Genomic DNA, 27507 nt, shown 5'->3' on the forward strand with positions numbered 1-27507 from the left:
AAAAAAAAAAAAAAAGAATAAATTATAGAAGCAGCAAGGGTAGGGGCAGAGGAGCATAAGGAAGTAATTTAATAAGCCAGGTGACAGATGATTGTTACTTGTAGCAGTGAATCAGGGTGGAAGGGATGAGTAACACGTTGTACACATATTTCTGATGTAGACACAATAGTATTTGCTGTTGAATTAGCTGTGAAGAGTAAAAGCAGAGGCAAAGTTGATACCAAATTTTTTTTGTCTGAGCAACTAAAAAATTGAATTTTCATTTATATGAAGATAGGAAATTATGCAAGAAGAGTGCAATGTTGGACATTTAGTTCTGAGATCCATTTGACATCCAACTGGAGACACTGGGCAGGCAGCCACATTGGGCATTTAAGTCTGGAGTTCAAGGGAGAAATGCAGGTTGGAAATGGAGATTAGAAAAATTTTAGTACATAAAAAAAGATATATTCCTCTCCATTTTTCTTTCTTTCTGAAATTCTTATTAACCAGATTTTGAACATCTTAGATTAAGCTTCTTAATCTTTGCTTTCATATTTCTAGTTTCTTAAGTTTTGTGGTTCAATTTTCTGAAGGATTTTCTTGACTTTTTCTTCCTTTTATTTATTTTGTTGTAATAGTTCAATTTTTCATTTTTTGTATTGATTTCTCCTCTAATATTCAGCCCTGGTTTTATCAATTTAAGATTTTCTCATATTTTTCTAAAGTTATTTAACTGTTATCTTTGCAGTTTTTCCGTTACCTAAATTATTTTTTTCTTTTGGATTTCTGTGATTGAGTGAGTACATTAGTGTTTAGAGAGCTTTCTTCATATGTCTAGTGATCCTTAATTGCCATGATTCCAAGGAAATCATTAAAAACTTTGAGAAGTTGTTATAGGCTGATTTATGTTCCCTCCAAATTCACATGTTGAATTCCTGACCCCCAGTACCTCACAATGTGACAGTATTTGGAGATAGGGTTTTAAAGAGGTAGTTGAGTTAAATTGAAATCATTAAGGTGGCTCTAATCCTTTATGACAGCTGTCCCTATAGAAGATTAGGAGACCCATGGAAAGCGAAGACCAGGTGAAGACACAGGGAGAAGACAGTCATCTATAAGCCAGGGAGAGAGAACTCAGAAGAAATCAACTATCCTGATACCTTGACCTTAGACTTCCAGCCTCCAAAATTGTGAGAAAATACATTTTTCTTGTTTAAGGTTTAAACTTTAAGCCACTCAATCTGTGGAACACAACACTGTTATAGCAGCCCTAGCAAACTAATACAGTAGTCCTCAGGCATGAGGCTGTCTTTACTTTTTGGTTCTTTTCTAGAGAACTGGCTGTTTGATTGGTGGATATTCCTTTCCTAACAAACATACATACCATTTCAGTCTATGGTGGTCATTAAATAAATCTAAAAATGAATCGTTCCTCTTCCTCCCTGGAGGTAGACACCTAGCTATGTAAAGGTTTGAATCATACAGCATGCATTTTTTTCAATTGACTATTCCGTCATTCTCTTTGCAATCTTGTACCTAAGTCCTACCTTCTGCTGTGCTTGGTGCTTCTGAGTACAATCTCGCCTTTTCATTTACACTGGAGAATTTTGATTTTCAGTGATGAAGAGTGGAGGCATTTGGCTTCTGGCATCTCTGCATGGGGGTGGGAGAAGGTGGTATATGAATGCACATTAATTTTTTTATTTTTATTTTTTTGAGATGGAGTCTCCCTCTGTTCCCCAGGCTAGAGTGCAGTGGCATGATCTTGGCTCACTGCAGCCTCTGCCTCCTGGGTTTAAGTGATTCTCCTGCCTCAGCTTGCTAAGTAGCTGGGATTATAGGTGCATGCCAACATGCCTGGCTAATTTTTTTGTATTTTTAGTAGACATGGGGTTTCACCATGTTGGTCAGGCTGGTCTTGAACTCCTGACCTTGTGATCCGTCCACCTTGGCCTACCAAAGTGCTGGGATTACAGGCTTGAGCCACCATGCCTGGTATAAATGCACATCTAGAATGTCAAGTCATTTATATGCCTTTTTACTTTAAGTTTTACCTTGTGACATGTGTCATGGTAGTTATAAACTCACTTCTCATTGGTATCTCCTGGGTACATATTTTAGATTAAAGCTCATTCCCCTACCATGTCGGTCACTACTCAATTCTTTGCTTTACATTTTCTAAAAATGTGATCATGCCTCTCCTTTTCTTGTTGGGTTATACCACTTTTACTCTTTTACTGATATTTTATTGGAGTCATAACTCTGAGAGGAGATTAGGGAATGTATCCAATTTGTTACTTTTTATCTATCTGGGAAACTTTTGCAAAAGCAGGGCAATAAAATAATTGTAAAAGTGTATTTTTAAAAAATCAAATTAAAGTTGATAAAGAAAATAAAATTCTGAAGGCTATGTTTTTTAAGTTCCTTAAATTAAGTCAGCAAATTGGGTTAGCTGTACTTAATCTCTTTCCATTTTAGTTTTCTCTCCTGTCAAATAATGGGTTTCCCAATCCAGGTGGTTAATAGAGCCAGCCTGAGTGTTTTTTTGTAATCAAGATCCATAGGCAACAGGCCCAGAGATTCAGATTCCATAGATCTGGGGTAGAAAGCATAAGGCCAAATCACCTCTTAGGGCTCTGGGCACTTGAATAGTCTGTGAGTTTGATAATTTCATTTCTATTCCTTGGTTTTCTTTTTAGCTGGAACTCTTTTAGGAATGACAATATTCTAAATATTTGGATAATAGTAGACTCATTTAGAGCCTTAAACTGAACTTGCATAAATCACAATATTGCATAAATCACAAATTAACTAGTGGAAGTATGCAATTGATTATTAGCTGGGAGGGCCAAAATGAGGCATGAGGAGAAAATGCTGTATAATTTGAGAAAAAAATTAAAAAATATTTTTATATTTGGAAGTTATATTTGAAAAATTAAACACGTCTTTTCTTATAACAACTTCAAAATAAAATACAAAATTTTTTTTGTGTCTGACACGGTATGCCAGAAATAGAATTTATTTTCTGCGTACACAAAGCTCAGGGTAGGCGTGAAAGGAATGATGTCATGAGATTTTCAGGGTTATCCAAAGGGGTCATGGGTTTAAAAAGGTTGGAAAGCACTGCAGTAGTGAGATAGATTGGTTTCTGAAGAAAAGTGAGAAAATAAAACCATTACGTCCAACTGTCACTCTTCCAACTGAATATTGAAACCACTTGGGAAAAAACTTTAGTGAGGTTTACAGTCATAAGCAACTTTGGTATTTTTGAGGTTTGCCTGTGAATTGCCATTTAGCTGTACTGCATACTTCCTAGATATGTGATTAGTTGCCATACATTAAAACTTTCAAAAATGTTAAGTTGCTTGTTACACTCGTCTAACTTATTAAAAGGTTTTTGTTCATTTGGATTAGTGGATTTGTGTGTTTTGTTACGGTTTGTGGACAGAGGATGCAGAGACTGGGATTTCTGTTCTACTTACACAATAATGTGGTGTATTAACTGGAACAGGTCACTTAGTATTTTATCTTTAAGTCTTTGTATATCATACATTGCATGCAAGGGTGATTTGGCTCAAAATTTGTCACCCGTGGACTGCCAGGTTCATTTGACTGAATGATTTGGCCAGCTAGGTAAGTGTCTTCCTCCTCCTTCCCTCTTTATATTGTTGATGAATAAGGACACATAATCAAAAGTGATGTTGTTTGTTAGTTTAGCAATGGCAGTAACAGTAGTAGTCTTACTCCAGAAGATGTCTTAATGCAAGAGGTGAAACTGATTAAAGAGACTAGAATATTAATATTAAAAGCAATGGAGCTAGAGACAAGAAAGCTGATTTTGTGTCCTGGCACTCCCAGTCCTACAGACTTGGTTATGACAGGTTAAGATTTCTAAGTCTTAGTTTCTTTTGGTTTGTAAAATTGAGATTAATAGCGATTAGATAAAATTGTTTGCAGAACTAGAGGAAATAATATTTTCAAAGACTGAGCTCCATGCTTGGCATTTTTTCCTAAAGATAATTGCAACACTGGATATTTTTAAGTAAAAGGATGATATGATTAGATTTATGTTTTAGAAAGTGCGGAGGATGACTTGGAGGCACATAAAACTGGAAAACAAGAGATTTTAAGCAGGTGAAAAACTTATAATGATATAGCTGAAAATTATACAGTCTAAAATAAAGCAGAAGAAAAGGGAATGGAAAGGATGAGACCTAGTTGAGTGATAAGAGAGTAAGTGTCTTGACATTATAAGTTCTGTGAACTTATGGCTCCAGAATTCTGATGCAACCTTGTGGGAAACTAAATTTGAATGAACTCAGATTACGTCTCTGCCACCCAGTAGCATGGGAACTCACAATATAAATTGAATTCAGTAGTAGAAAATATAAAGAAATAAAAATTTCTCATATTGTCAACTGAGGCTCAAACTCCTTATACAAACAAGCTGTTTTGGACATATTAATAGAAGTGGAGTAGGCATTGATTGTGAATTGCTACATGAACACATTCTATCTTGTACAGATCAGAACACACATAAATACTGTTCAAACATGGGAATCAAATTTGCAAAAGAGTATTAGCAAATTGGAGCCTGATGAGCATGGAAAGAGAATAACAATCATGCAGCATGAGAAACAGTACAAGGATCTGGGATCCTTAGGTGAGAAGCTAGCAGTTATTTAGTGGTATTCAAGGAGAATATTGAAGGCCAAAGGTGGAATGACTGCTAACCTTTATATGTCACTTACTGTCTTCCAGACACTGTCCCAAGCATTGACATGAGTTAACTCTTTTCACACTGACCCAGAACGTAGATACCTATTATTATGACTATTTACCAGCTGAAGAAATGAAGGTGTAGAGAAGTTAAATAATTCACCTAAGCTCATATAGCTGATGAGTGGTAGAGCCAGGATTCAAACTTACTTTTTGTTTTAGGGTTCTGAATTAGTGTAACAAAGACTTCTTCACAGTTAGGGCTGTTCAGAAAGGGAATGCTGGCCTCAGAAGCAGTGACTTACTTTACTGGGAATGTGTTGGGCAAGTGTCATGGATGGTACAGACAGATTTGAGATTTCTGCTGGAGATGGATGTTAGGTAGAATGATGTGAGGTCTCTGATTTTGAACTTCTAGGAGATCATTTTTTTGTGACATTTTATTTGTTAGTTAAAAATTTTTGAAATTTGGTTTAAAATAGTTTCTCCCCTTTAGGTGGCATGTGAGATGTGCGCAAGAAAAATACTGCAGTAAAACTCTATCTTAGGTTATAGAGCATTCATTCTCTGTACAAGATCTTAATTGGAAGTATCACACTAAAAAAAAATAGCAGACTTTAGTAAGGAAAAATATTTTATTTATGTAGCTACAGATCTAACTGGAAGGGTTTATTAAAATTATTTTCATTCTTCTTTTATATTCTGGTGTGCACATGGTGTGTGTGTGTGTGTGTGTGTGTGTGTGTGTGTATGTGTGTGTGTGTGTCTTTATCTCTTAATTGTTGATTGTGTTGGCTGAATTTCTTGGGATTGGTTTTCCCTGCATAGCTTGGCATTTGTGTTAGAGAGCTCATTTTGGGTGGGCTTCCACCCACCCTCCTTTTTCCAATCTGTGCTCATTCCTGTCTGTCTGAAATACCTGGAATTATCATGGCGAATTCAGCCTTCTTTTCCACTATAATATTGTGAATGTCACATTTGGTGGCCCATAACAACCTATCACTTAGGAAAGTGAAGAATTTACAGTACTTTCAGAATGCATTGAGGAAGTGGATATGTATCAGATGAACCTAGATTGCAGCTTATTTTACACATACACTGACTTTTTCAAGTGTGTAATAACATAAAAATCAAGAGAAGATCATACTTTGGTTCAGGCTGAACTTTATCAAAAGTGGTTTACCATTGTGGAATATCTCATGCTGACAGTTATTGAATTTATGCTTTTGAGTTGTCAACACCACAGACAATCCACTGGTCTGAATTTGTAGCTATTTTGTTCATGTTGATTGCTACACAGAGTTGCAAATATCTAACAATTTCACTATACCTTTTAGTGTGACTGTACCAAGCTTTTACATTTTGAAATTATAAATTTCTGGCTGGGCACGGTGACTCACACCTATAATCCCAGCACTTTGGGAGGCTGAGGCCGGTGGATCATGAGGTCTGGAGTTCAAGACCAGCCTGGCCAAGATGGGAAACCTCATCTCTACTAAAAGTACAAAAAAAAAAAAAAATTAGCCTGGCACAGTGGCAGGTGCCTGTAATCTCAGCTACTCAGGAGGCTGACGCAGGAGAATCATTTGACATCCAGGAGGTGGAAGTTGCAGTGAGCTGAGATAGAATCACTGCACTCTAGCCTAGGTGACAGAGCAAGACTCCATCTCAGAATAAATAAATAAACAAATTTCATTCTGTTTCTCCTTTATATTAAAGTCAGAAGATTATATTGATTTTTAAAATTCTGTGTATGGGTAGGTTAAATTGTTATAAATTTCATTCAGAATAGAACACAAGGCATTAGAAAATATTTATTATAAAATGGAGGTTTGGAGACTTATAGAGCTTTCATTTTAAGTTTCTATTACCTCTAAAGCCTGAAAATGAAACCAGGCCAAAACCTCCCAATTTTAAAACCAGAGGCTTCCTTGAATCTTGACTCAGGTTTGCTAAAAGTGGTGGGAGGAAGGGTTTCTGTGGAGGGCAGTATGAAGCAACTATCTCGTTTAGGAAAACCCATTATGATAATAAAACTTTACTTCCTCAGAATATTTTGAAACTTTCTCTTTACATAGACATGCTCTAAAGAGCAAATTAAATAAGAAACAAATGACCTGATAAGACTACTACTGTGCTGATACGCATTTCCACTGAAGTATGTGTAACTTTTATCCTTCCCTAATTTTTTGATCTAGATGATTAAAACCAGAAGACAAATCTAGCTTTAAGAGAGTAGAGATGAGATGAAAAAAAATGACTTTCTAAAACTCAATCTTACTTTGGGCCTGGGGGCATCTTTTCAGTGGGTGTTTTCTTTCTTTTTTTTTTTTTTTTTTATTTCCCTGTGTGGAATATCTTTTGTCTCCTTATCTCCATACTCTCAAATCTTATATTTCTAAAAAAGAAATAGGCAAAAATACTTTATGAAAAAAGACACCAAATCATAAGTAACGATTCACTCTCTCAGATAATAAAATGTGTTATAAAGCTATAGCGGATAAAATAGTGTCAGTGGTAAATAAATAGACACAGATAAAACATATTCCAGAAACAGACTCCAGTATATGAAACTTTTTTATGATAAAAATTATATCAGAAATGACTAGAGAACAATTATTAAATAAAAGATGATTACACGATAGATAAAACTTTGGTGGGAAATTCAATTCTTAGTATGTATTATGCATCAACCTAAATTTAACAAAATTAAAATATTTTTAAATATTAAAAATAGCATAAAAGTAGATAATTAGTGCTATAACCTCAAAGATGGAAACAACGCTATAAGAAAAAAATTAAATGCAAAACTTATGGAGAAAGTCATAAAACATAGGTTGATCAAATTAACTACTTAAAATTTTGTTTTTAATAATGGTAAGATGAGTGCTCACCTTATGCTGGTGCTGTGCTCTCCAGACATTCTGAATGTGCCTCTTCAACAAAGGAACATGGCCAGGAAGTGCAGGATATGTCCTATACAAGGACAAGATAATTAAGAGAATGTCATTCATATTGTAGACAGCTTTAGTATTTTGAACCTTTTAAAATATTTTATTGTAATTTTTTAGGTTTCAAAGATAGGCTGTTTGTATATTTTTTAGGAGAATTCTCTGCCCAATCAACTAGAGTATCATTCATAACTCATGAAGAAAGGAACGAATTCAATAAACAAAAGATTTTATCGATGTAACAATAAACAATGTTTCTAATATTAGAAGCTACTTTTTGTTCATGTACTCCTTAGAAAATACCTTAAGATAAAAAGGGAAAAAATCCCCATTGGTAAAATTTAGCTAAATATTATGTTTCATTTTTTAGTTCATAGCATTTGCCATTTGTTTATTTTACTAAAATGATGCTGTGGCATTTCCAATATAAGTCTAAGGATACTTCCATAGGACATAAATTATGCTATCATATAGCAAGTAACATTCCTTTTCCATTACCACAAAATAATCTTATTACAGCAATTATTTATTGGTAGCTGTGAAAATTTTACCACAAAATGTTAATTGTTAGTAAAGTTTAATGGCTCATTATATAAATATAATTTAAATATATTACTCATTCCAAGATAAATGTACTACATGATCATATTATTTCTGCCCAAATATTTGAAAGATAAGACAATATATCATGATTAGGAAAACTGAAAATGAAAAGTAATTAAACAATAGAATGAGAAAAAATTATTTTAATAATTGGATGCTAGCAGTAAAAAGGACTGGAGACAACTACTCTCCACAGAATTTAATATGTATAGATAATTCATAGCGGGGACAATGGGTGAATTTATTCTCTACTTCCACATCAATGATGGATGAATTCCTTAAAATACACTGAAAGATGAATGAATAAACAAAATGTGATATACACATACAATAACATATTATTCAGCCTGAAAAACGAAGGAACTCCTTTCATTGCCACAACATGGATGAACCTTGAAAACATGCTGAGTGAAATAAGCCAGTCACAAAAAGGCACATACTGTATTATTCCTCTTATATCTAAAGTAGTTCAATTCATAGAAATAGAAAGTAGGATGGTGGTTATTAGGGGTAGGGGAAGAGGGAAACCAGGAGTTGCCATTTAATGGGTATAGAGTTTCAGTTTTGCAAGATGAAAAAGTTCTGGAGATCTGTTTTACAACAGACCCTTTTTGAAATGATTCAACTCATTGTTCATGTGGCCCACAAAACTCCGGGATCTTTAACCGGGATCTTAATCAAAGTGCAAGTACTTCTTATCTTGGGCTTCTTTTTCTTTCTTCTGTTGCCGCTGATAGCTGTAGTCAGCCCTTGCTCTTCAGAGTTTTCCCAGGAGTGAAGAAAATACTGCTATGTGTGTTTACCAAATATCAGAGGACCTTGGCCAAGCGATCCCAGTAGGCACTATTGACTTTTGGCACTGGATAATCCTTTGTTGTGTGAAGGTCCTGTGTATTGCAATATTAAGCACTATCCCTGGCTTCTACCTACAAGATGCTAGTAGCATCAATTCCCAGTTGCAACAATCAAAAACGTCTCCAAATATTGTCAAATGTCCTTGGTGGGGCAAAATTGTCTTAGGGCCGTTGACCTAAAGACATAATTTTTTACAAGTCTCCTACTTCTTAATGACTTGTTTACCTTTTCTTTTTTAGGATGAAGGTGGCAGTGGAATAATGCAGGCAAAAGAGCACCCCAAATGCAATTTCTGTATAGATGGTTTAGTTCCTTGCTTTAGAGTGGCACATGGCATCCTGTAAAACCTCAACTAAACCTGAGAAAGGAAGAGTTGTATTTAACGCCTTGTCCCACATAAAATAATAAAAAATATATAAGTCATACGAGAGATGAGAAAGCACACTAAAATATTAACAGAAATGATCTTTGAGGTGAAATCATTGATTTTTTTTCTTCATTATAATTTTAATATTTTATGCAGTGAATTTGTAGTACACGTTTTAAGATACTTAAAATCAAGACCAAGCAAATCCAGCAATTTCCAAGACCTAACTCAAATATCTCTTCGATGATGCCCTTCAGGTTACCAAACTAACAATATTTTCTTTTTCTTCTGTAACAACAATAACAGCTGACTTATACTGAGTGCTCTAAGGCTGGACATGAATTACCTTATTTAATCTTCATATTCACGTCATTAAATAGAAGTTTTGTTATTCCCGTTTTGCAGACGAAGAAACTAAGCTTATAGAAGTAAATAAGTAGCCTAACTTGCTTAATATTACAAAGCTGTTAAATGGCAGAGCTGTCATTTAAACCTAAGTATGTATTCAGCACATTTCCTGCTTCCCATGGTACTGATCACCAAGCACACAGCTCTTATTCGTGTTTTTAGTCACTTAAACAGTACTAAGACATTTTTCCTTTGTCTACATAATATTCCCCAACTAAATAATAAAGAGCTTTTTTTAAGGGAAAAAGGTATTGAACTTTCATTAAGTACCTTCATCTAGGGGGCACCAAGATAGATGGATTATTGAAACAGTGCCCTTAGTAGAACAAGACAGTGGAGGCTTTCTCTATAAATATAAGGGCAACCCATAGTTTTCACCAAAAGCATTTAACATCACTTTTCAATCAAAATATTGTAAGTCATGAAGATTATCCAACATGTGAACACTAACCTGAAGTTACCTGTTTACACAGATGACCTACTGCCGAAATACTGGTGTCATTTATATTCAAGCAAAAGAAGAGGCAATGAATATGTACCAGGAAGAAGGATATTGCTAGATATACTAAACTGATTTAGGACAAAATTATCATGTAAATTGAGCAGCTTCATTGTACCAACCTATCTGAAATGCATACTCAGTGTAATAGTAATGGTGGAATCCCTGCTGATTAAACGGAAGAGGTCACCTTTGGGGAGGTACAGAACTGAAGGGGATCCCTGCCAAATCACTAGATTTGGCCCACAAAAATCAGGGGTCTTTAACCCGCTGAACACTCAAAGTGCAAGTACTTCTTATCTTGGGCTTCTTTTTCTTTCTTCTGTTGCCAAGCTGCGTCCCACTACATGGTGGGGCTGAGACTGCTCAGATAAGACCAGGCTTGGGGCTCAGTGGCTCAACATCTGGCAGAGTAGTGTGAATAGGCTGCCAGTTTTCGACCCTGTAAGTGAGTAGGTCTGCTAAAAGCAGGGACTAATATGTGTGCCTTGGAAAAGTTCTTTATTTCTATTATTGTGGCCACAATAAGCATATCTAGTCTTTTCGGTTTGAAAAACTTATGAAAACAGCAAAGTTAATGGTAAAATTCAAAGAGAGAAACTTTGCACAAATGGTATTCAAAAATGTGGTTCATGGATCATCAACTGGGAGTTTATTGGATATGCAAATTCTTTCTTTCTTTATTTTTTTTTGAGATGGAGTCTCACTCTGCCACCCAGGCTGGAAAGCAGTGGTGCTATCTTGGCTCACTGCGACCTCTGACTCCCAATTTCAAGTGATACTCTCCTGTCTCAGCCTCCCGAGTAGCTGGGATTACAGGTGTATGCCATCATGCCTGACTAAATTTTTGTATTTTCAGTAGAGACAGGGTTTCACCATATTGGCCAGGTTGGTCTCAAACTCCTGATCTGAAGTAATCTGCCTGCCCTGGCCTCCCAAAGTGCTGGGATTACAGGCATGAGCCACCACACCCAGCCTGGAAATGCAAAGTATTGATCCTCACGCCAGACCCAATTAATGAGAATCCTTGGAGTTGGGATCTAGGAATTTTTGTGTTAACCTACTCTCTAGTGATGCTTCTGCATATTTTAGAGTCACTAGTCTATATCACTCCCACTACATTCATCACTTTCACTACAGAAAAAACTTCAAGAATCCATTTAAAATAAGTTTCTGACATTGTGCTTTCCAAGACAGTAGCCAGTAGCTATAGGTGACTAATGAGCACTTGAAATGTGGCTGGTCCACACAAAGATGTGCTGGAAGTATAAAATCCACATTGGATTTCAAAGACTGAGTATAAAAAAGAAATCAAAATGCCTCATTATTTTTATATTGATTGCATATTGAAATATTAATTCAGATATATTAGATTACATATATTGTGTTAAATAAAACATTAAATTTAATTTCACCTCTGTCTTTTTATGTACTTAAATAAGACCACCAGGACATTTTAATTTACATATAAGGCTTGAATCATGATATTTCTTTTTTTTTTTTTGGGACAGAGTTTCACTACTCTTGTTACCCAGGCTGGAGTGCAATGGCGCGATCTCGGCTCACTGCAACCTCCTCCTCCTGGGTTCAGGCAATTCTCCTGCCTCAGCCTCCTGAGTACCTGGGATTACAGGCACGCGCCACCATGCCCAGCTAATTTTTTGTATTTTTAGTAGAGACGGGGTTTCACCGTGTTGACCAGGATGGTCTCGATCTCTTGACCTCGTGATCCACCCGCCTCGGCCTCCCAAAGTGCTGGGATTACAGGCTTGAGCCACCGCGCCCGGCTGAATCATATGATATTTCTATTGGATAGCACTGTTCTAACTATCCCCTTAAAGTATGACTTACTTTTTAGTCTATATTTTCTAGTTTTAAACTAGCCAAGGCTTTTTAAAAATGATAACAAGAACAGCAGAAATAAAAATTTGTTTTATGTTTAATATATACCAGACTCTGTACTAGCATCCTGCATAGATTATTTCATGTAATCCACACAATCATCACAATAGTTCTATGAAGTAATACTGTTATCCTCACTTTAATAATAAAGAAATTAAGGTTCGAAGAGTTTAAGAAGCTTGTTCAAGGATACCAGGTGGTATGTGACAGACACAGAATTCAACTTAGGGCCATCTGACTTCAGAGCCCATACTTTTATATATTTCTCTGTACATTTTCTCCTTGTTATGCAATTAGCTGAAAAAAAAGTTATTTATTTTTGATGACATTTCTGTACAAAATGACTGTATTATTAAAGTCTGTATCAAAAAATTATTAAAGAATAACGACAGGAGCAACCTCACGCATAATGTGTGAATCCATAGGAGTTTAAGATGTAAAGCCATTCAAGAAGCTTGAGACAATATTCCTCAGCTTTGCACCTGATAAATGGGTGACATTTCCAGTAGTTCCTGATAAAACTTATAAGGCAACTGGTCATATGGCTGAGAAAACTCCCCAAATTTGGGTGGCAGCACCTAGTTCAGGAAAAATCTGAGAAAAAAGCAGCAATTTTATAACTCTGTATTACCACTCAGTGTTCTATCCAATCAGCTTCAATGCCCTGAACCAACTTAGGTCACAGATAGACTACCAAAGGTAGGGTGAATTCTTGTATAGATAATTCCATTGCCTAGAAGATCTGTGGTGAAAGACCTATGTGATGAAGATCTATAATAAAATGAATTTTAAAAATGTAAGCACACGTATCATCTTTTTAGATGTCTAGCAGAGGAGCCAGGAAGCTTACCACCAACATACCACTCATTCTCTCTACTGTGTCAATATTTGTTAATGCTGGGTGAGGGCATCACCAGGGCAAGCCTCAAAATCAGAAAGCAGCAGAACAACAGAAACATCTGGCAATAAGCAACAAATGTTATTGTCTGGATCAGTTCTCAGACATGAGTAGAACAAGTTTTCCATTATCTATGAACCACAAGAATGAGAAACCAGAGTGTGGAGCTAGGTACTAAAGGATGGAAGGAAGAAAAAGAACAGAAACAATGGCTAAAATTGTAATGACATACCTTATGGCACATAATTCCATAAGCCTCCTTATCAACTGGGATCGACTTGATTTCTTATGATCAATAGAAATATATCTATCAGCTTTATATTAAATGTTTTTGGTTAATAATAAGGTCAATAACAATTGATGTTGTGAGAGCTTATTTTTCACCAATAGCCAACTTGAGTTAACCACCAACAATTAATGCCAAGGTATTCATAACCTTAATGGTGGTCTACATAGAGCTTGGGGAATTATTTTGGTGGTTTTTGGAACAACTGTCCTGTGAGTTTTAGAACTAATTGAACCCTTTTCACCAATGGTTTCATCAAGGATATCTACAGGCGGACAGCAAAACTTTATAAGTTAGAACTTCTAAGATAATGTCTGTCTTCTTCACAGTGTCTATTATTTCCAATGTTACAACATCAGACTTCGCAGGTTCTTGAGTTCACAGACAAGACATTTAAAACCACAGGAAATTCCACTACCTCGCTTATAAAGGCCTCGGCCCATATATATTGGTAATAGCATCAACAATAAATAAAACAACCCTAATCTCTGAAAAATCAACATAGGTCAACTCCAAGAATATAATCCTCAAAGTTAAATCATGAAAGTTTCTTGTTGCAATAAAGCCTGACTGCCAAGGCACCTTTCTTGGAGATCCATTCACCAGGATTGGGAGAGGAGCTGGAAATGACAGTGGCTACATGCATATAAAGCATTTTTGCAGCTTATCCTCAGGTGACTTTGTGGAAGCTGCCTGTGCACTTTTACGAGCTTTTTTTTTTCATCAAGTCGTTAGGAAAGCCAAATTTCAGTTGCCACTTATAGTTCCCAGAGCTTGAATATGCCAACTCCTATATTTTCATAACTCACTCAGAATCTCATTCAATATAAAATGCAAGGGACTAATGTCTAATGACATTTTTTTTCCCACCTGGGAAGTACTAGCTTTCATGTGCTTGAAAAGTTCAAGATGAAGAGGGAACAAAGCTTTCCTCCTGATAGCAGAAACTCGTGGAAATGTGACTCGCCCCTGGTCTAGCCAGCGGTGAAAAGCATCAGCATAGCTCTAGCCTTATACCCAAATTAAAACCATCAGCTTAGCCTGACTGTGATGTGGCCATAACATTTCACCACATTAAATGTGTGATAACTGTGCACTGGCAGGTAATGTGATCTGACAGTGTCACCATGGAGCTGTCATGTCTGAATTGTTTTCTCAATCCCAAATGTCAATGTCTACCATGGATCTTTATTCCAGTTTAAATGTATTGTGATGGTAATAATATATGTAATCATGAAAGAATTCAAGACAGGAGAAGCAAATTAATATTTATTGAGTACTCACTATGTGTCTGTGGCTGACAGACCCTAAGGTGATCCCCAATGATTTCCCACTTCCTGATGTCTACTCCTTTGTGTAATCTCATTCTCTAGAGTGTGTGCAGGACCTGGGACTTGCTTCTAACCAATATAATATGTCAAAAACGATGGGATGTCACCCCCTTGATTAGGTTACATTATATGGCAAAAGTGAGAGATGTCATCCCCGTGATGATGTTATGTTACATAAGACTTCTTAGCAGAGATCCTCCTTGCTCACTTGATGAAGTAAGCAGTCATACTGAGGAAGCCACATGGCAATAATGCTACCCAAGGAGTGTTCTATGTCATCTCCCAAAGATCTCCAGTGGGATTGAGATCCAGATGCCACAATGATAACCTGCTCCATAACACACCCTATAGCGGAGTTTTTTTCCCCTTTTCATCATACTTCCTATATGGTTTGGCTCTGTGTCCCCACTCAAATCTCCTGTCAAATTGTAATCCCCTGTGTTGGAGGAGGGGCCTGGTAAGATGTGATTGGATCATGGAGGTCATTTCTAATGGCTTAGCACCATCCCCCCTAGTGTTGTCTTATGACAGTGTTCTCATAAGATCTGGATATTTAAAAGTCTGTAGCTCTCTTTCCACTTTGCTATGTCTTCCTCCTGCTTTGGCCACGTGAAGATGTGCCTTGCTTCTCCTTCACTGTCCACCATGATTGTGAGTTTCCTGAAGCCTCCCTTGTCATGTGGAATTATGGGTCGATTAAACCTCTTTTCTTTATAAATTATGCAGTTTCCAGTAGTTCTTTATAGCAGTGTGAGAACAGACCAATAGCCTTTCCAACTCTCATCGGTGGTGGCTGGAATCTCCTTCCGTATAAATAGTTTGAATTTAATTCTTTTTCTTATGGTCTGCTTCTGAGTGAACCCAACCAAAGAGGTAGGGGCACTTCAAGTTGGATGAATGTTTTTAAAAAATCTTATCAAAAAGGACAGAAACAAGCACAGAGATTGCTTCACGCAGCATCTCTAAGAATGTTTTCAGCAAGGTACATAAAAAAGGAGAAATAAACTTAGGAGAAACCTCTGGTTGCATTTTTCAAACTCAATATTTACTAGCCAAGCTTTGATGAATAATTTGACTCTCAAATACTTAAATACTGGATAAGCAATATGCTGGAAGGCGGACACGTATTCCTTCACTGGATAGTTATCTCCTCTCTTGTGAAATCACGTGTTAGTATTCTGATTTATATATTGGTCTCTTCAGTTTGATTAGTGTGAGTCAGTGTTGAGTCTGGCAGGAGCTGCTGTGATTAAAGGATCCGACTCTGGAACTGCCACTCCAGAGGGCACTGCTTAGGTAGGCAAGCATATTCCTTTCATATATTTGTCACTTGCCTCAACAATTTTTACCATGCATTTGTTATTCAGGAAATAAAATAATTTTCTGGCATTAAATTCTGAAACAAATTCATTGCCTGCTTATAAGTGGTGTAACATAACATAATGATCATTATACAAACTTCCACAAAAGCTGAGTATAACATATTCAATATAGCAGAGTGAAGGTGTTTTTGCTGGGGCAAAGCCAAAAAGGTGAAGGAGTAGTGATTCTCAACCAGAGTCCAAAGTACTCACGCAGACCTCAGTAGCTTTCATAAGAGTTTCTTCACCACGTATTTCTGACATACTGAATAAATGGATCTCACACAGATATATATGACTGTTTTTACAGGTATAGGTAGAAGTTTTTTATTATAATGCTTTTGAACTCTTGGTGGTAGGTGGTGTCTTTAATCACTATGTAATTTCTCTATCAATGGTTACTAAATAAAACTACTACCTTTTAAGGAAGGCCTTGATAATTGTTTAGGCTTGTAAAGAATCCTCATATATTAAAAGATTGAGCCATGATTTTTTAACTATTTGTCCTAAGAATCCATTTTTTAAATTGGTTTTTGAAAAGCAGTATAGAGGAATTAGTGAGTTCAGTGTTACCTTCTCTGGTGGTCATTGAATTTAGAGCTTCTGCACTTTTGCCTAACGTGGGTCCCTGTGCTATGGAGTAAGGTTGATATTCCGTTATGAAAATTCTTAAGCCTGCCTGATATTTATCCCTGGATGGGGCCTCTTTTATGACCTACGCAAGCAATATTAGGGTATAGGGAAGGAGGAACAATCGCTCTATTTAAAGATTATTGCAGGACACTAAGACAGAGTAATTTCCCCACAAGATACGGAAGAAGACAGTTCAACCCCAGGAGGCAGCCTTGGTTCCACCCTGATGTTCAAGATTTCTCTGGATTTATAGCCTATAAACCTACTTCTCTAAGCCCACAGGTGTGAATTTTAGGAGTTCACAGGACTCTTCAAAATAATGGTATTTCTCATAACTATTGTACTTCACAACTTTGTATGCATTTTCTTTGGCTCTTTTCTGAAACCCTGTGAGGTAAAAAGGGTAAGATTGTCCTATTTTATGCTAAAAGAAACACCCTACCTCACACAGGTTGCCTTTGTGAAGTCCACTTGACTAACATAGGGAAGAATCATAACAAAGACCTGAGCTCTTCTGAAAGCAATCTAGAAGACAATCACATCATTGACATAAAATAATGTAAAGTCATGTACCAAGTGATGATGTTTCCATTAATAATGGACTGCATATATACATATATATGTGTATATAATAGAGGTCCCATAAGATTATAATACCACATTTACTATAACTTTTCTATGTTGAGATATGGTTAGATGCTAATATGAAACAGGAAAAGAACTAAAGCCCAACAACTCTAAGAGGAATTCCCAGAGGTGTCCAAGAGTTTCCTGTTTTATACTCAGTTATTTGTTATATACTTTTTAATAATACACTCTCACAGTGAAGCCCTTGAATAAAGTTACTTTAGAAAAATTAGGGTGACCGGCATCTTGTTTAAGAAATCACAGTTTGACTGAGCAACTTGGTAGAACCAGCTCGTTCATCTGGAGTTGAAGGAACAGAAATGAACAGATTTTTAAAATAATTATTCATAAGATGTCAACTCTCATAACACTGTTTCTTGATTATCTGCCGACCTGAGGGGCTCCTGCTATGCTCTCAGAATAATGTGTGACATGCTGACATCCGGCTGGTCAACGGTAATGAGATATTCAGTGGGTTAGAGAGAAGGGTCTGATAAGTAAGTCGAGCCCCAAGTCTCCTTTGTCTGTGATCTGTTGGGACACTACATAGAGAATTTCAAGGGGTGTATGGTGAAATAAATGGAAAGTTGGGACTCTTAAGGTACTAAACATTTATGTACTAGGTAATAGGAGACAAAGGATAAATAATGATCCTAGAAACACATAGATTCTGTTGAGGGAACTATTTTGACATTAGGCAGAATGCGTAGAATAACAGGAAATGGCATTCAGGCAAATTACAAGTCTCGCCCCTACCAGCAATATAGCTGAGTGACACTGAACAAATCAGTGAAACTGACAGAACCTATTTTCTCATCTTAAATATGAGGTAATAATGCCTTAGAAGACAATAGTGATGATGAAATGTAATTATAGAAAATATCTTGTCTATAGAAACATATTCAAAATGATACTAATGACAATTTAAATATTAAATAGCATTTAATTTAATATTAAAAATTATTTTTCTATTTGAACTGGATTCTCAAATATGTTTGGTTGAATATTACACCTTATGTGGCATGAGTGCTATTTTAAAGGTATACAGTAATATCCTTTAAGCACAAATTCTGATTAGAGAAACATTTTGTAATTCTCACTAGGCAACTACAGTCATGCATTGCTTAATGATGGGTAAACGTTCTGAGAAATGCATCATTAGACAATTTCATCATCCGAACATCACAGAGTGTACTAATACATCCTATGTGCTATAGCCTGCTACACATATAGACTATATGGTGTAGCCTATTGCTCCTAGGCTACAAACCTGTACAGCATGTTACTGTACTGAATATTGCAGGCAGTTGTCACACAATGATGGGAGAGGGAGCTGAAATTTTTCTGTCAAGCACCTGCTCAGGCGCAATCTAAATTCACCCCCAAGACCTGGAAGTTGGAGCAAATTAAGCTACCTCCTCCACCTCCAAACACACTGTATACAGACAATCTTCATTCAAAATAAACATGAAAAAGAAAAGTCTGTAGATACATACACTGAAGCAAGTGTATGGAAAGTGAATAGCCCACTGCTTTGCTCTCAGACTGGGCTCTCAGACTCAATGGTAGCCATGAGAATCCCTCTTTGCATTCCTACAGGACAGCTGCAGTAGAAGACAATTAGGCCTGGAAGTCAGGGCACATCTCTTACCAATTCAATGACCCCAGCATTGTCATTTATCCTCCTTGAGCTCCAGTTTCCTCCTCTGGCATGTGAGCTGTTATTTGATCCCCATGATGACATGGCAGTGAGGAAGCAGGGAACTGAGGACACTCAATCTTAAAGAGTTAAGTCACTCTTCCCAAAGTCATATAGTTAGGGATGGCAAGAAGAAAAGCTGAAACCTGGGTTTCTGGACTGTGAGCCCAGTGCCGCCTCCTCTGCATTATTACAGAGCCTGTGCATTTATAGGATTTATATGACTCAGGTCTTCTTTAGGAGGCTGAGAGCACAGACTTCAAGGCCTGGGGTTACCAATTGTTCTGGTTTACCTGGGACTGAAAGGTTTCTGGGGCATGAGACTTATAGTCTTAAAATGAGGAAACCTGGACAAACAAGGGCAAAGTGGTCACTGTAGCTGGTTGTAATTTTATGCAGTGGTTGTCAGCTGTGGCTGCAAAATAGAACCACACGAATTGCTTAAAAATGCTGATGCCTAGGCCCATGCCAGGCAATTGATACTGAATCTCTGGGATTATCTATATAACTGCCACCACACCTGGCTAATTTTTGCATATATATATATATATATATATATATATATATATATATATTATTGCACTTTAGGTTCTGGGGTACATGTGAAGAACATGCAGGATTGTTGCATAGGTACATGCATGGCAATGTGGTTTGCTGCCTCCATCCCCATCACCTATAACTGGCATTTATCCCCATGTTATCACTCCCCAACTCTCCACCCTACACTGTCCCTCTCCTAGTCCCCCCGCCCAACAGACCCCAGTGTGTGATGCTCCCCTCCCTGTGTCCACCTGTTCTCATTGTTCAACACCTGTCTATGAGTGAGAATATGCGATGTATGATTTTCTGTTCTTGTGTCAGTTTGCTGAGAATGATGGTTTCCAGGTTCATCCACGTCCCTACAAAGGACACAAACTCATCGTTTTTTATAGCTGCATAGTATTCCATGGTGTATATGTGCCACATTTTCCCTGTCCAGTCTATCATCGATGGGCATTTGGGTTGGTTCCAAGTCTTTGCTATTGTAAACAGTGCTGCAGTGAACATACGTGTGCATGTGTTTTTACAATAGAATGATTTATAATCCTTTGGATTATAAATCCCAGTAATGGGATTGCTGGGTCAAATGGAATTTCTATTTGTAGGTCCTTGAGGAATCGCCACACTGTCTTCCACAATGGTTGAACTAATTTACACTCCCACCAACAGTGTAAAAGTATTCCTATTTCTCCACAACCTCTCCAGCATCTGTTGTCTCCAGGTTTTTTAGTGATCGCCATTCTAACTGGCATGAGATGGTATCTCAATGTAGTGTTGGTCAGATGGGTAGATTGCAAAAACTTTTTCCTATTCTGTTGGTTGCCGGTTCACTCTAATGATGTTTCTTTTGCTGTGCAGAAGCTCTGGAGTTTAATTAGGTCCCATTTGTCTATTTGGGCTTTTGTTGCCAATGCTTTTGGTGTTTTAGTCATGAAGTCCTTGCCTATGCCTATGTCCTGAATAGTTTTGCCTAGGTTTCCTTCTAGGGATTTTGTGGTGTTAGTTCTTACATGTAAGTCTTTAATCCATCTGGAGTTAATTTTAGTGTAAGTTGTCAGGAAGGGGTCCAGCTTCTGCTTTCTGCACATGGCTAGCCAGTTTTCCCAACACCATTTATTAAACAGGGAATCCTTTCCCCGTTGCTTTTCTCAGGTTTGTCAAAGATCAGATGGTTGTAGATGTGTGGCATTGCTTCTGAGGCCCCTGTTCTGTTCCCTTGGTCTATTATCTCTGTTTTGGTACCAGTATCATGCTGTTTTTATTGCTGTAGCCTTGTAGTATAGTTTGAAGTCAGGTAGCACGATGCCTCCAGCTTTGCTCTTTTGCTTAGAATTGACTTTCCTATGTGGGCTCTCTTTTGGTTCCACATGAAGTTTAAGATGGTTTTTTCCAGATCTGTGAAGAGGGTCATAGGTAGCTTGATGGGGATAGCACTGAATCTATAAATTACTTTGGGAAATATAGCCATTTTCCCAATATTGATTCTTCCTAACCATGAGCATGGAATGTTTCTCCATCTGTTTGTGTCCTCTTTTATTTCCATGAGCAGTGGTTTGTAGTTCTCCTTGAAGAGGTACTTTACATCCTTTGTTAGTTGTATTCCTAGGTATTTTATTCTCTTTGTAGCAATTGTGAATGGCAGTTCGTTCTTGATTTGGCTCTCTTTAAATCTGTTACTGATGTACAGGAATGCCTGTGATTTTTGCATGTTGATTTTTTATCCTGAGACTTTGCTGAAGTTGCTTATCAGTTTCAGGAGATTTTGGGTTGATATGATGGAGTCTTCTAAATATACAATCATGTCATCTGCAAATAGAGACAATTCAACTTCTTCCTTTCTAATTGAATACACTTTATTTCTTTTTCTTGCCTGATTGCTCTGGCTAGAACTTCCAATACTATATTGAATAGGAGTGGTGAGAGAGGGCATCCTTGCCTAGTGCCAGATTTCAAAGGGAATGCTTCCAGTTTTCACCCATTCATATTGGCTGTTGGTTTGTTGCAAATAGTTTTTAATATTTTGAGTTACGTTCCATCGATACCTAGTTTATTGAGAGTTTTTAGAATGAAGGGCTGTTGAATTTTGTCGAAGACCTTCTCTCCATCTATTGAGATAATCGTGTGGTTTTTGTCTTTGGTTCTGTTTATGTGGTGAATACATTTATAGGCTTGTGTATGTTGAACCAGCCTTGCATCCCTGGAATGAAGCCTGCTTGATCATGATGGGTAAGCTTTTTGATGTGCTGTTGCAATCAATTTGCCAGTATTTTGTTAAAGATTTTTGCATCTATGTTCATCATGGGTATTAGCCTGAAGTTTCCTTTTCTTGGTGAGTCTGCCAGGTTTTGGTATCAGGATGATGTTGGTCTCATAAAATGATTTGGGAAGGATTCCCTCTTTTTGGATTGTTTGGATTAGTTTCAGAAGGAGTGGTATCAGCTCCTCTTTGTATGTCTGGTAGAATTCAGCAGTGAACCCATCTGGACCTGGGCTTTTTTTGGTTGATAGGCTATTAATTGCTGCCTCAACTTCAGCCCTTGTTATTGGTCTATTCAGGGTTTCAACTTCTTCCTGGTTTAGGCTTGGGAGGGTGCAAGTGTCCGGGAATTTATCCATTTCTTCCAGGTTTACTGGTTTATGTGCATAGAGTTGTTTGTAGTAATCTCTGATGATGGTTTGCATTTCTGTGGACTCTGTGGTGATATCCCCTTTATCGTTTTTCACTGCATCCATTTGATTCTTCTCTTTTCTTTTTTATTGATCTGGCTAGTGGTCTATTTTGTTGATCTTTTCAAAAAACAAGCTGCTGGATTTATTGATTTTTGAAGGGTTTTTTGTGTCTCTATCTCCTTCAATTCTGCTCTGATCTTAGTTATTTCTTATCTTCTGCTAGTTTTGAGTTTTTTTTTATCTTGCTCCTCTAGCTCTTTCAATTTTGATGATAGGGTGTAGATTTTAGATCTTTCCTTGCTTCTCATATGGGCATTTATTGCTATAAATTTTCCTCTAGACACTGTTTTAAATGTGTCTCAGAGATTCTGGTACGTTGTGTCTTCATTTTCATTGGTTTCGAAGAACATCTTTATTTTTGCCTTTATTTCATTGTTTATCCAGTCAACATTCAAGAGCCAGTTGTTCAGTTTCCATGAAGTTGTGCAGTTCTAGGTTAGTTTCTTAATCCTGAGTTCTAATTTGATTGCACTGTGGTCTGAGAGTCTGTTATGATTTCCATTCTTTTGCATTTGCTGAGGAGTGATTTATTTCCAATTATATGTTCAATTTTAGAGTAGGTGTGATGTGGTGCTGAGAAGAATGTATATTCTGTGGATTTGTGGTGGAGAGTTCTGTAAATGTCTATTAGGTTTGCTTGGTCCAGATCTGAGTTCAAGTCCTGGATATCTGTGTTAATTTTCTGTCTCGTTGATCTGTCTAATATTAACCGTGGAGTGTTAAAGTCTCCCACTATTACTACGTGGGAGTCTAAGTCTCTTTGTAGGTCGTTAAGAACCTGCTTTATGTATCTGGGTGCTCCTGTATTGGGTGCGTATATATTTAGGATCATTAGCTCTTCTTGTTGCATTGATCCTTTTACCGTTATGTAATGCCCTTCTTTTTCTCTTTTGATCTTTGTTGGTTTAAAGTCTATTTTATCAGAGACTAGGATTGCAACTCCTGCTTTTTTTGCTCTCCATTTGCTTGGTAAAACTTCCTCCATCCCTTTATTTTGAGCCTATGTGTATCTTGAATGTGAGATCGGTTTCCTGGAGACAGCACACTGATGGGTTTTGACTTTTTACCCAATTTGCCAGTCTGTGTCTTTTGATTGGGGTATTTAGCCCATTTACATTTAAGGTTAATATTGTTATGTGTGAATTTGATCCTGCCATTTTTTGATGCTAGCTGGTTGTTTTGCCCATTAGTTGATGCAGTTTCTTCATTGCGTCGATGCTCTTTACCATTTGGTATATTTTTGGAGTGACTGGTACTGGTTGTTCCTTTCTATGTTTAGTGCTTCTTTCAGGATCTCTTGTAATGCAGGTCTGGTGGTGATGAAATCTCTTAGCTATTGCTTGTTCACATAGGATTTTATTTCTACTTCGGTTATGAAGCTTAGTTTGGCTGGATATGAAATTCTAGGTTGAAAGTTCTTTTCTTTAAGGAAGTTGAATATTGGCCTCCACTCTCTTCTGGCATGTAGGGTTTCTGTGGAGAGATCTGCTGTGGGTCTGATGGGCTTTCCTTTGTGGGTGACCTGACCTTTCTCTCTGGCTACGCTTAGCATTTTTTCCTTCATTTCAACCATGATGAATCTGATGATTATGTGCCTTGGGGCTGCTCTTCTTGAGGAATATCTTTGTGGTGTTCTCTGTATTTTTTGGACTTGAATATTGTCCTGCCTTGCTAGGTTGGGGACATTCTCCTGGATAATATCCTGAAGAGTGTTTTCCAGCTTGGATTCATTCTCTCCATCACATTCAGGTACACCTATCAAATGTACGTTAGGTCTTTTCACATAATCCTATATTTCTTGGAGGCTTTGTTCATTTCTTTTTACTCTTTTTTCTCTAATCTTGCCTTCTCATTTTATTTCACTGAGTTGATCTTCAATCTCTGATATCCTTCTGCTTGGTTGATTTGGCTATTGAAACTTGTATATGCTTCGTGAAATTCTCGTGTTGTATTTTTCAGCTACATCAATTCATTTATATTCCTCTCTAAGCTATTTATTCTTGTTAGCATTTTCGTCAAACCTTTTTTCAAGGTTCTTAGTTTCTTTGCATTCGGTTAGAACATGTTCTTTTAGCTCAGAGAAGTTTGTTATTACCCACCTTCTGAAACTTGTTTCTGTCAATTCATCAGACTCATTTTCCAACCAGCCTTTTTTCCTTGCTGGTGAGGCATTCCGATCCCTTGTAGGAGGAGAGGCTTTCTGGTTTTCGGTGTTTTCATCCTTTTTGTGCTGGTTTCTTCCCATCTTTGTGGATTTATCTTGTGGTCTTTGTAGTTGGTGACTTTTGGATGGGGTCTCTGAGTAGATGTCCTTTTTATTGATGATGAAGTTATTTCTTTCTGTTTTTCAGTTTTCCTTCTAACAGTTAGGCCCCTCTGCCGTAGGACTGCTGTAGGTCCACTCCAGACCCTGCTTGCCTGGGGATAACCTGTAGCGGCTGTATAACAGTAAGGGTTGCTGCCAGTTCCATCTTTGTCCCAGAAGGATACTTGCCAGATGTCAGCCTGAACTCTTTTATGAGGTGACTCTTTGGATATATGGGGGTTGGGGAGCTGCTTGAGGAGACAGTCTGTCCCTTATGGGAGCTCAAGTGCTGACCTGTGAGCTCCATTGTTCCATTCAGAGCTGTTGGGAAGGTACATTTAAGTCTGCTGCAGTGGAACTCATAACCGCCTTTTTTCCCAGGTGCTCTGTCCAGGGAAGGTGGGGCTTTATGTATAAGTTTCTTTTCAGAGATGCCCTGCTCAGCGAGGAGGTAGCCTAGTCAAAGTCTGCCAGCAGAGGCATTGCTGAGCTGCCGTGGGCTCTGCCCAGCTGCTGTGTGAACTTCCTTGCAGTTTTGTTTACAGAGGTATAGTTAGAACTTCCTTGGTAATGGCAGTCTGCCTCAGTAATCGAGGACTGTCTCTGTAATGGCAGACTGTGTGGTAATGGTGGACTGCCTCAGTAATGGTAGACTGCCTCGGTAGTGGTGGGCTGCCTTGATAATGGCAGATGACCTTCCTTCCATAGAGCTGGACTGTCCCGGGTCCAGCTGTGCTTGCTGTGAAACTCTCAGTCTAGAGCATTTCAGATTGCTGGTCTTTGGGGTTGGAACTGGCTGAGCCAGATCACCTGGCTCTCTGTTTCAGCCTCCTTTTTTTCAGTTGAACGGGGACCTTGTCTCCCAGGCATTCCAGGTGCCAGTTGAAATGGCACCGATTTGTGTGAGTTTTTGTGAGGAGATCCACTGTGACAGCTGAAATAGCCTTGCTAGAGACTTGTGGTGTTTTTCCGCCTGGGAATCTCCTGGTCTATGGACAGTAAAAATTCATTTGGAAATGTGGTGATCACTCACCCTCTGTGTTTTTCCTGGGAACTGCAATCCAGAGCTGTTCCTATTTAGCCATCTTGGATTGTCTCTCTTAATTTTTGCATTTTTAGTAGAGACGGGGTTTCACCATGCTGGCCAGAATGGTCTCGAACTCCTGACCTCGTGATCTGCCCTCCTCGGCCTTCCAAACTGCTAGGATTACAGGTGTGAGCCACCATGCCCAGCCTTATATATATATATATATATATATATATATATATATATATATATATTTAAAAATGTCTAAGGTTTATTTTGATGTATAGTAAAGATTGAGAACTACTGATTTAGAATACAAAATCAAGGACCTTCCTCCTTCAGCAGACCACACATAATTGCCCACAAACAAGGTGGAGAAGTGGCTCACCAAAGTCTTATTGAAAGGCACATTGGAGAAGGTTGCTTTCCTCAAGGTTATAACAGCTGGAGTGAGCCCTCAATTGACTAAATCAACAGATTGTAGTACTGAGGGAACTGCAAGGACCACAATACCATCTAGGGTCCCAGGACTTGTGTGGAAAGACAGATGCTGCTTCTTGAAAACCAACTTCCATAGGTTGGCATTCAGTCCCTCTCTGGCTTACCCCAAGTAGGAGGTGGAGGATGCCATTACGGTGTGAGGAAAGCAAGTCTGAGTGTGGTAGTTTTCTTCTAACTACTGAATAAGATGAGTGCATTTGACTAGGTTTAATGGATCTGACTTTTAAAAAATCAAAGAGTTTAGAAAGCCTCAAGATAAATAGTTACAGGAAAATAAAAATCATTTCTGCATTAAGCTTTGAATAAAATAGGGAATGTCACTTGGTGACTATGACACCTGAGTTGCCTTGTTCTTCCTGATCCTGTGGCATTCTGCATCATCAGCTGTCTTTTGAGAATAGACCAGAGTTGAGGATAACTTCTCACCTATGTATTTCAAAATTGCACCTCAGAGTTCTATGACATGATTTGCACATAGCCATTTACAATGGCCAAAAATGCCACTCAAAGCAGAATTTGTATTAGTTTGCACATTGTTCCTTTTTTTTTTTTTAAATCACTGTGGGGTTTTCTGGTTCTAAAATCAATAGTGTTGAATATAATTTTGATGAAAAAATACAATATTATTCCCCAATAATTTCCCAGCAAGTACTTTTATTTTTGTGTTTCTGTGCCTGTCTTATTTTTAAATGACAGTACCAATAAGAAGATAATAAGAAGTAATAATATTTATTAAACCTCCCTGGAATAGGATGACATTATAAGCTTTGAAGCAATAGAAGAAATGACAAATAAAACAAAACTGTACAATTTAATTAAAAATTGAAATTTCTCTGAACATACTCTTGTGTGTGTGTTTGTGTGTGTGTGTGTGTGTGTGTGACAGTCAAGTAGCACTTAGGATCTTACCCCACTTCCTTTCCATGTGCCTTCCAGTATGTTGGACGTTGAAAAGTAAAAATGAACATTTCCCAGGCTCCTTTGCAGACAGGGTGGTAGATTCAAAATAGATTCACCCATGAATGCATTTCTGTGAGGATTTAGAGGCAGAAGTGTGCCAGATGCTGCTGTTGGCTCTTTGTTTTTGGTTTTAGGTACAGCTGTGGGGATGTGAGGTCTAAAGTAACATTCCAGGGTCTCATCCCCACCTTTGTGGCTGTCAGGAGGCATTTGTGCTAGAACCATGGGGACCTCATATTCCTTTGGTCTCAGCTGCAGTGGCTTGTTCTTCCTGATGGTGGCAGATGTATTATAGCAGCAGCTTTTAAGGACCAGTTCTGTGA

At 37.7% G+C, this 27507-nt stretch overlaps 1 long non-coding RNA gene across 1 annotated transcript in view; it reads right to left on the reverse strand.

Annotated features, from left to right (window-relative positions):
• Nucleotides 1-7521: 7521 nt before the first annotated feature.
• Nucleotides 7522-27507, reverse strand: part of LOC116537551 — a 292436-nt gene continuing 272450 nt past the window's right edge. Inside the window, exon 6 of the long non-coding RNA XR_004263190.1 lies at nucleotides 7522-7677. This is a non-coding gene — a long non-coding RNA (uncharacterized LOC116537551). The remainder of the gene's footprint in view (nucleotides 7678-27507) is intronic.

The sequence above is a fragment of the Sapajus apella genome, unplaced genomic scaffold (assembly GCF_009761245.1).
Source record: "Sapajus apella isolate SASKATOON/1434 unplaced genomic scaffold, GSC_monkey_1.0 scaffold4, whole genome shotgun sequence".
Taxonomy (NCBI): domain Eukaryota; kingdom Metazoa; phylum Chordata; class Mammalia; order Primates; family Cebidae; genus Sapajus; species Sapajus apella.